We start from the raw sequence: 9,445 nt of genomic DNA on the forward strand, positions 1-9,445 counted from the left end.
GATCCAACAATGTGTAATGTATAGAAAGAACATGCAGAGTCGCGACAATATATCAGATGCAACCAATTCATATACACTTGCAAGAAAAGAATTGGATTGAAATATGAAACAAACCACCAAAAACATAAAGATGTTTGATATAAATGTTAATACTGATATCAGTAAGCTAATGCCCGAATGGAGATGAATATTGAGTGCTCCTCTAACAATAAAGTTATTTAGTACATAGAGGGAAAGTAAATGGAAGATCTATGGACCCTCATGTGTGTCTATTAATTAGTTCTACCATGTTACTTTCTTCCAAAAATATCAATACATGTGTTCAAATAAAAAATCTAAGGACCCAAATATGCAAGAAACGACTCGGTCGGGAGATACAAAAATAAATCATATTTACAATTTATAAAAGCATCCATTAGATGGAATGTATTATAGTGATTGTTAGTCTTGTTGCATTATGTAAACTACAATGAAATATCTACATATAAGAATTACCTACTCATTAATTTCAGTACATGTTCTTATGGTTGTTGGTGTCCTCACAACTTCAAATATCCCAATATTTACAAGGACATCAACTACAGAAACATTAGTACCCATACTCTTGTCCAGTGAATACATTTTTAACATTTAATGTCAAAGTGCAATAGAAAGGACTAACCTTTTTGATTCATGCTCCCTTTAGCACAAATACTCCATATAAACATAGAAAAAAATGTGTCGGGTTCAACATCTGGAAATGTTGTCTTGATAAACTTCGTAACTTCTTGCTTACTTCTCAGTATTATACTTTTTCTAGCAGCAACAAAAAAACGTGAGGGTGGGCTAAGATACCTGTGCAAAGTTGGTTCCACAACATAAATTAGCAACGCTGAAGCGATTCATTTTTTAAATCAACCATATAAAATGTGAATAATTCAAATGCTATTTTTTGGTTGGTGCAATGCTATAGCTAAATATAAAAGATAACCTTATACTATTTTTGCATCTTTTGCATGGAAAACTATTAAACTTCAGAACCTACTAAGTCCTTGCTGAAATCGTTTACCTATCGCACCAGTGCCCACTCCTAGAAGATCTATTTCCCACCACTTTCCAATGCCATTCATCTCCAGTACATGGCCAATTTTCAGGAGCATAGGGGAAACCCCTACCATATGTGCTAGCATCAACGGGTACTGCAATAAGGCCATTCTCACTTCTACATAGTTTTGATAGATAAAGCTCCTTGGGTACATTACTTCTTTTTACCAATCCATTGTGAACCTGAAGAAAAAATGAATTACATAAATGTGTAGCTCAAATTCAACTAAACCAATGCTAAGATATACTTTCCCACTACTAAATTTGCAAGAAATCACGTGAAGAAAATTCTTTGAATTCATACATTCATGATAAATTTCTAAAGGAGGCTGTCACAACCAACCATCTATGCTATTGGTAGTGTCCTCCCGGTGTAGTGGCACATCAAACAAGTACTAGTTCATATCCTCAGTCCGCATCTTGCACTCCTGGCCGGATGGCTTTGAGCCACATCCTTCATTGTTACCACTAGAGCACAATTGGTTCTTGGAATTACTAATCATTTAACAAGTGCACCACACCCCTGCCCCTAGACGATACTTCTCGCCCGTGATGCAAGTGGCCTCCTCCTCCTTGCTTTGTCTGGCCAATCGACAAATTACTCTTCTTGGCCATGATCTAGGCGCGAAATACATTGATATTATAAATCATTTGGAAGGGTTGTGCCTACCTAAGAAGGAACCAATATGGATTTCTTAGAGGATTAGATGATTTGGTAGAGGACATTAGATGGTTGGCCCTTTTTAGGGTTCATACAAATAAAACATCTAGCCATGTTGCAATGATGACATCCATGCGAATAACATGGTCATCGGTGCAAGCTGTAAATTTGAAGGTCCTTGGATCAAATTTGTTTATGGTCGAAGCCAATGACTCCGTGACTAGAAACATGTGATGGAAGGAGGACCCGTGGCTCTTTAGGGGAGATGCCATTGTTCTTCAGGGGTACGGTGGATTTTCAAACATGCTATAGTACAAGATGGATAAAATACTAATCGGGGCCCAAATTAGATGATTCGATAAAGGACATCAGATGGTTGGCCTTTTCTAGGGTTCACACAACAAAAAATTTAGCCATGCTACAATGATGAAATCTGTGTGAATAGCATAGTTGGCGCAAGATGTAACTTTCAAGGTCCTTGGATGATTTTTTATGGTCCAATGCCAATGACTTTGTGACTGGAAACATGTGATGGAAGGGGGCTCATGGCTCTTTAGGGTAGATGCCATTGTTCTTCAGGGGTACAATGGCTTTTCAAACATGTTCCAGTACAAGCTGGATAAAATCCCAGTCTAGGCATAAATTCTTGGGCTATCGGATGGACTGAAGAAGAAGAAGGAACCGGAAAAGAGGGTTGCAAAGAAGGTTGGATGCCCATCAGTTAAAGTTTTTGTGAATGAAGGTAAAATCGTAAAACAAATACATTCAAGTTTATTTAAGCTTGTGTTTACTTGGATGTGAATGTTCCCCTGGTTCTCTTTGTTCCAATCATGATTAACGAAAGAGTGAAGCATATGGTGACATGAGAGAAACTCCTAGATTATTGTGACATCTGTGGCATGATGGGACACATTGTGACATAATGTGGTGAAGGAATGCATGATAAAAAAATATATTTGGATGATTGGCTAATGCTGATTTTTTTTATTTTTTTGGAGGAACTTGGCAAAATGCAGGTCATGGTGGTGATGATAGAGGTAGAGGTACAGGATGTGGAAGAGGCCGAGGGCCTAGGATTTTCTGTGAACGAGAATATAAGGGTACAGATTAGAATAAAGATTTGAGGATGGTAATGGAAACAATGCACTCGGAGCTAGGAAGAGGTTGGTTGGGTCGGACAACACTTTCTTGAAGTATGGTCATCCACCGCCAGCTACAACTGGGATAGTGTCTAATAAGGTACTTATACTTGAAAACATTGACACAAGTCAGGTTGATAAAAGCTTGCTTAGTACACCTCAGAAAATTCAAGACACGAAGAGGCAAAGATGCCAGGATGTGAGATTCCGTATGAAAATAAAAATGATCCATCATTGACCCCTTCGAGGGGGATTGCCTCCAAAAATGAAAATGGAACTATCGGGGCCTCCAAAAAGCTATGATGGTAGCGAACGGAGGAGACATCACCTTTTTTCCTGAAACCCATCTCATTTCTTGGTCGACCGAATCTCTTCGTCAATGCTTAAAGATGAATCATAAAGAAATTTTTTGTACTAATAGGAGAAGTCGTGATTTGTTACTTCTCTAGAAAAAATAAGTAGTAACCTCATTTCTGCACAAGAAATCAAATTATATCAATGTTTTAATCGATAGTGGGTAGGAGAAAATATGGAAATTCACATGCATGCATGCATGCATGCATGGTGAACCAAAGTGGATGGACAACATTTGACATGGCAAAGACTCAGAGATCTTCACTTCATTTTGACATCTTGTCGATGGTTTTGGGTGACTTGAATGAAATCATGTATCCTTTTGAAAAAGAGGAAGGGAATTCACATATGAAGAAGTTCATGTAAGCATTTAGGGATGTTGTACAAGACTACAACCTCTCAGATTTTGGTTATGTTGGTAATCGATACACGTGCCACCAAGGAAGAATTTCTAAATGACTTGTTCATGCGCTCACAAATAAGAAGTGGAATGACAAGTTTGCTGGTGTTCTGCTAGAGAATTTGGAGTATAGTAGGCCAAACAATCCACCGCCTTTGATGCACTGGGGTGAAGCAAAAAAATGATGAGAACCATGGGTTGAAAGTGATGTGATTTGAGGCATGCTAGTTTAAGGAAGCCTATTTTCATGAGGTGGCTTAAGCGGCTTGGTCTGGGACTGGGCCAAAATTCAAATGAGGGAGCTAGGTGGAAAATTTGGCTCTGGTTCACAAAATACTTCATATGTGGGATATAGTTGTCATAAAAATTAAATGAAAGAAGCTTAGAGGATCTCAAAGAGAATTGGAGAGAATTACAAGAACTTCCATCAAAGACGAGAATCTAGCTCGGCAGAAAGAGCTCTTGCTCGAGATATAGGTCTTTTTGAACAACAAAAATTATAGTAGGGCTAAATAATTAGAGAAAATTGCTAAGAAAATTGGAGATTGCAACATCAGCTATTTTGATAATTTAGCAAGTTCCAAAAGGCAGAAAAATCAAATTAAGGGCCTAACATGTGTGCATAGAATTTTGTGAGAAGGCATAGCTCATCTAAATTGAATGATGTCAAGCTAAATTTCAAGCCTATTTAGTACTGAAGTTGATGATGTTGAATTGGTTATTCTGGAGAGGTTGTACCTCATGTTTCTCAGGACATGAATGATGAAATTTGAAAACCTTATTTGGTAGATGATACTAAATTGGATATATTTTCTATTTGTAATCTGAAAGCCCCATTCCGAAATGTTTGCATGCAATATTTTTAATAATGTTGGCATATGGGACTCACTTTGTGACAAAGTTCTAGCGGTAATTAGTGAGAACGTGATACCTTGATACCTCTGGAGTAGAATGACCCTGTCATCATTCTTCTTCCTAAGGTAGAAAGTCCAAATTAAATTATCCAATTTAGGAACATTAGTGTAGGCAATGTGCTATATAAGGTTATATCATAAATTATATCTGTAAGATTGAAGCATGTTCTGATGATATAATATTCCATATTTTAAGTGCATTTTTTCCTGGATGACTTATTACCGATAACATACTAGTGTCCTATGAATGTATGCATATGCTTAAGAAATAAGAAATGCGCAAGTGGTATTGTGCTATAAACTAGACACACATAAAGATTATGACTACTTGAGTGGGCTTTTCTAGAGAAGATGCTACTCAGGCTAGGTTTTCATAAAGATATTCTTGACATGTCGATGGCGTGTGTGAAGTCAGTTAATTACAAGGTTAGACTTAATGATCTATATTGAAAAAATTGTACCCACTCTAGTAGGGAGATCCAGTATCCCCCTATTTGTTCTGAATATGCGCAGAGGGTTTGCCAAGTTTATTAGATCATAGGTTTGTCGCATGGAAGGTGTAAGGGTGTGTAGAAATGTACCATTAGTTTCTCATTTACTTTCTACTAATGATTATTGGATCCTTATGAAGGAAAATTTGACTAGTGCAACATCATTGCGACAAGTTCTTCATCAATATTGTGAAAAGCTTTGGACAAATGATTAGTGAAGCTAAATGTAGTAATTATTTTAGTCCAAAATTTTAATGTTGGCGTTAAGTTCCAAGTTTTCATTAAAATAAGTATCATGACTGAGGATATTTTTGATAAGTATCTCTTCCTTCCTGCAATGGTGGGTGCAGTTTCATACACCTTCTTGAAAGAATTATTGAAGTTGAAAGTATGGAGGGATTTATTTTATCTAGTGTAGGGAAAGAAATTTTACTAAAGGTTGTCATTCAGTTTCTCACAAATTTTTGCTATGGTGGTGTGTCGGAAAATACATATGAACAAAAAAGAATGCATTGGTCGGCTTGGTGGAAAATATGGACCCCAAAGAAGAATGGGGGAGTGGGTTTCAGGATTTTGCATGCATAATCTTGCAATGTTAGCAAAATAGAGTTGGATGCTGATTACTAAACTAGAAACCTTATGTTCCAGGGTCCTAAGGGGCTAAGTACTACCCTAGCAAAAATTTATTGAAAGTTGGACCTAAGAGGGGATCTTCTTTTACATAGCTGCGTACTACTTCTGTTGTACAAACTTTTACGAGAGGAAACATCTTGAGAGTTAGTTTCGGAAACAACATAAATATTTGGGAGGGACATTGGGTGCCTTGTAGCTCAACTAGAAAAGTGACAACTTTAGGGGCCAAAGATTGTTGCAAACAATTGATGAGATGGTTGATCCATACACATGAAAATGGGATGAACTACTGATTGGGGATATTTTCCTTAGCTTGGATGCAAAAAGAATTTTGTGCATTCCCCTTAGTTTACACATGAACGAGGACTTTATGACATAGGGCCACACAAAATCGTATAGTTTCTAAGTTTGATCTGCTTATTATGTCGTAGGGCAACACTAATATGGAGCATAGACTAGAGACGGACAAGGATCATCTACAACCATACTAGTGTGGGATATTATGTGGAAACTTCAAATTCCCAGCAAGATACAACAAATCCTATGGTATGCTCTACATGGTATTGTTTCTGGTATAAAGAATTTAGCAAATAGACACATCATGAATATTATGTTCACTTGTAAAAGTGCCAATTAAGTTTGGAGTGAGGTGGGATTGCATGAAATAATTGTCGTGGTAAAAGATTTGGAGATGTATGGGAGTGTTATTTTGGAAGAACTACTTACGCAATCAAAAAAGCAACCATTGTGTGAGTCACTAGTCCTTGACGCTTCGTACATTAGGTGGTAGAGGAGAGAAGGTTTTGAACCCTACAACCAGAAAAGGGGAATGTTGAGTGGCCATTAGATACCATTGTATCACTGCCTGTGGTGGATATCTCGCAACCTAGGATATCCTTGGAGCCTTGCCATGGGCTCCGTGACCCCATAGCGACTACATGGTCTTCATCATCATTAGGAGAGTCGATGAGTTTGAGCCTGCCTAAGACTTTCTCTCTTTGTTCTAATATATGTACACCAACTTCTACCAAAATTATGTAGCCATGCCTTAGCTTTAATTATCTATCGTCCTCTCTTTATTTGAGGAGTGTAAGAAGGAAGAGGCAAAGGAAAAGAGTGATGATAGCATGGGCTTGATCGACGAATGTCTTCTCAAGTGCCACCATTTCGTCTTTGGTTTCCAATGATCCTTTCTTTTCTCCTCTTTCATCTTGTCGATCATCACAAGCAACTTTTAACGATTTTACTTGTCTTGTCGTTTTTGCTTTTCTAGCTTTAGTGTTGGCAGAGGACGACATTTTGTCATCAATTTTGGAGGGGACCAGACTAGCTCATCAAATCATTTCCCTCCTTTCGGAGTTGGGGATGTCCCAACGATCCCCACCCAAACCATCACGAGTTCATCCAATGGTCCAAGTGATGCCCATATTGTTGGAAATATGCCCTAGAGGCAATAATAAATTGATTATTATTATATTTCCTTGTTCATGATAATCGTTTATTATCCATGCTAGAATTGTATTGATAGGAAACTCAGATACATGTGTGGATACATAGACAACACCATGTCCCTAGTAAGCCTCTAGTTGACTAGCTCATTGATCAATAGATGGTTACGGTTTCCTGACCATGGACATTGGATGTCATTGATAACGGGATCACGTCATTAGGAGAATGATGTGATGGACAAAGACCCAATCCTAAGCATAGCACTAGATCGTGTAGTTCGTATGCTAAAGCTTTTCTAATGTCAAGTATCATTTCCTTAGACCATGAGATTGTGCAACTCCCGGATACCGTAGGAGTGCTTTGGGTGTGCCAAACGTCACAACGTAACTGGGTGACTATAAAGGTGCACTACAGGTATCTCCGAAAGTGTCTGTTGGGTTGGCACGAATCGAGACTGGGATTTGTCACTCCGTGTGACGGAGAGGTATCTCTGGGCCCACTCGGTAGGACATCATCATAATGTGCACAATGTGATCAAGGAGTTGATCACGGGATGATGTGTTATGGAACGAGTAAAGAGACTTGCCGGTAACGAGATTGAACAAGGTATCGGGATACCGATGATCGAATCTCGGGCAAGTATCGTACCGCTAGACAAAGGGAATTGTATACGGGATTGATTAAGTCCTTGACATCGTGGTTCATCCGATGAGATCATCATGGAACATGTGGGAGCCAACATGGGTATCCAGATCCCGCTGTTGGTTATTGACCGGAGAACGTCTCGGTCATGTCTGCATGTCTCCCGAACCCGTAGGGTCTACACACTTAAGGTTCGATGACGCTAGGGTTATAAAGGAAGTTTGTATGTGGTTACCGAATGTTGTTCGGAGTCCCGAATGAGATCCCGGACGTCACGAGGAGTTCCGGAATGGTCCGGAGGTAAAGATTTATATATGGGAAGTCCTGTTTTGGTCACCGGAAGAGTTTTGGGGTTTATCGGTAACGTACCGGGACCACCGGGAGGGTCCCGGAGGTCCACCAAGTGGGGCCACCTGCCCTGGAGGCTTGCATGGGCCAAGGGTGGTGAGGGACCAGCCCCTAAGTGGGCTGGTGCGCCTCCCACAAGGCCCTAGGCGCAGCAAAAGAGGAGAGAGGGGAAACCCTAGGCTTAGATGGGCCTTAGGCCCACCCTAGGGGGCGCCCCCCTCTCTCCCCCTCTTGGCCGCCTCCCCTTTCCCATCTAGGGCTGCCGCCCCCCTAGGGGTGGGAACCCTAGAGGGGGCGCACCCTCCTCCCTCTCCCCTATATATAGTGAGGCCTAGGGCTGCCCAAGATGCGCGATCTGATCTCTCCCTCTTGGTGCAGCCCTCCCTCTCTCTTCCTCCTCTTCTGCGGTGCTTGGCGAAGCACTGCAGGATTGCCACGCTCCTCCATCACCACCACGCTGTTGTGCTGCTGCTGGATGGAGTCTTCCTCAACCTCTCCCTCTCTCCTTGCTGGATCAAGGCATGGGAGACGTCACCGGGCTGTACGTGTGTTGAACGCGGAGGTGCCGTCCGTTCGGCACTAGGATCTCCGGTGATTTGGGTCACGACGAGTACGACTCCATCAACCCCGTTCTCTTGAACGCTTCCACTTAGCGATCTACAAGGGTATGTAGATGCACTCTCCTTCCCCTCGTTGCTGGTCTCTCCATAGATAGATCTTGGTGACACGTAAGAAAATTTTGAATTTCTGCTACGTTCCCCAACAGTGGTATCAGAGCTAGGTCTATTGCGTAGATTCTATGCACGAGTAGAACACAAAGTAGTTGTGGGCGTTGATTTTGTTCAATATGCTTACCGTTACTAGTCCAATCTTGATTCGGCGGCATTGTGGGATGAAGCGGCCCGGACCAACCTTACACATACTCTTACGTGAGACCGGTTCCACCGACAAACATGCACTAGTTGCATAAGGTGGCTAGCGGGTGTCTGTCTCTCCCACTTTAGTCGGATCGGATTCGATGAAAAGGGTCCTTATGAAGGGTAAATAGCAATTGGCATATCACGTTGTGGTCTTTGCGTAGGTAAGAAACGTTCTTGCTAGAAACCCATAGCAGCCACGTAAAACATGCAAACAACAACTAGAGGACGTCTAACTTGTTTTTGTAGGGTATGCTATGTGATGTGATATGGCCAAAAGGATGTGATGAATGATATATGTGATGTATGAGATTGATCATGTTCTTGTAATAGGAATCACGACTTGCATGTCGATGAGTATGACAACCGGCAGGAGCCATAGGAGTTGTCTTAATTTATTTATGACCTGCGTGT

This window comes from Triticum urartu, chromosome 5A, assembly GCF_056163025.1.
Source record: "Triticum urartu cultivar PI428250 chromosome 5A, HENAU_Tu73, whole genome shotgun sequence".
In the NCBI taxonomy this organism is placed as follows: domain Eukaryota; kingdom Viridiplantae; phylum Streptophyta; class Magnoliopsida; order Poales; family Poaceae; genus Triticum; species Triticum urartu.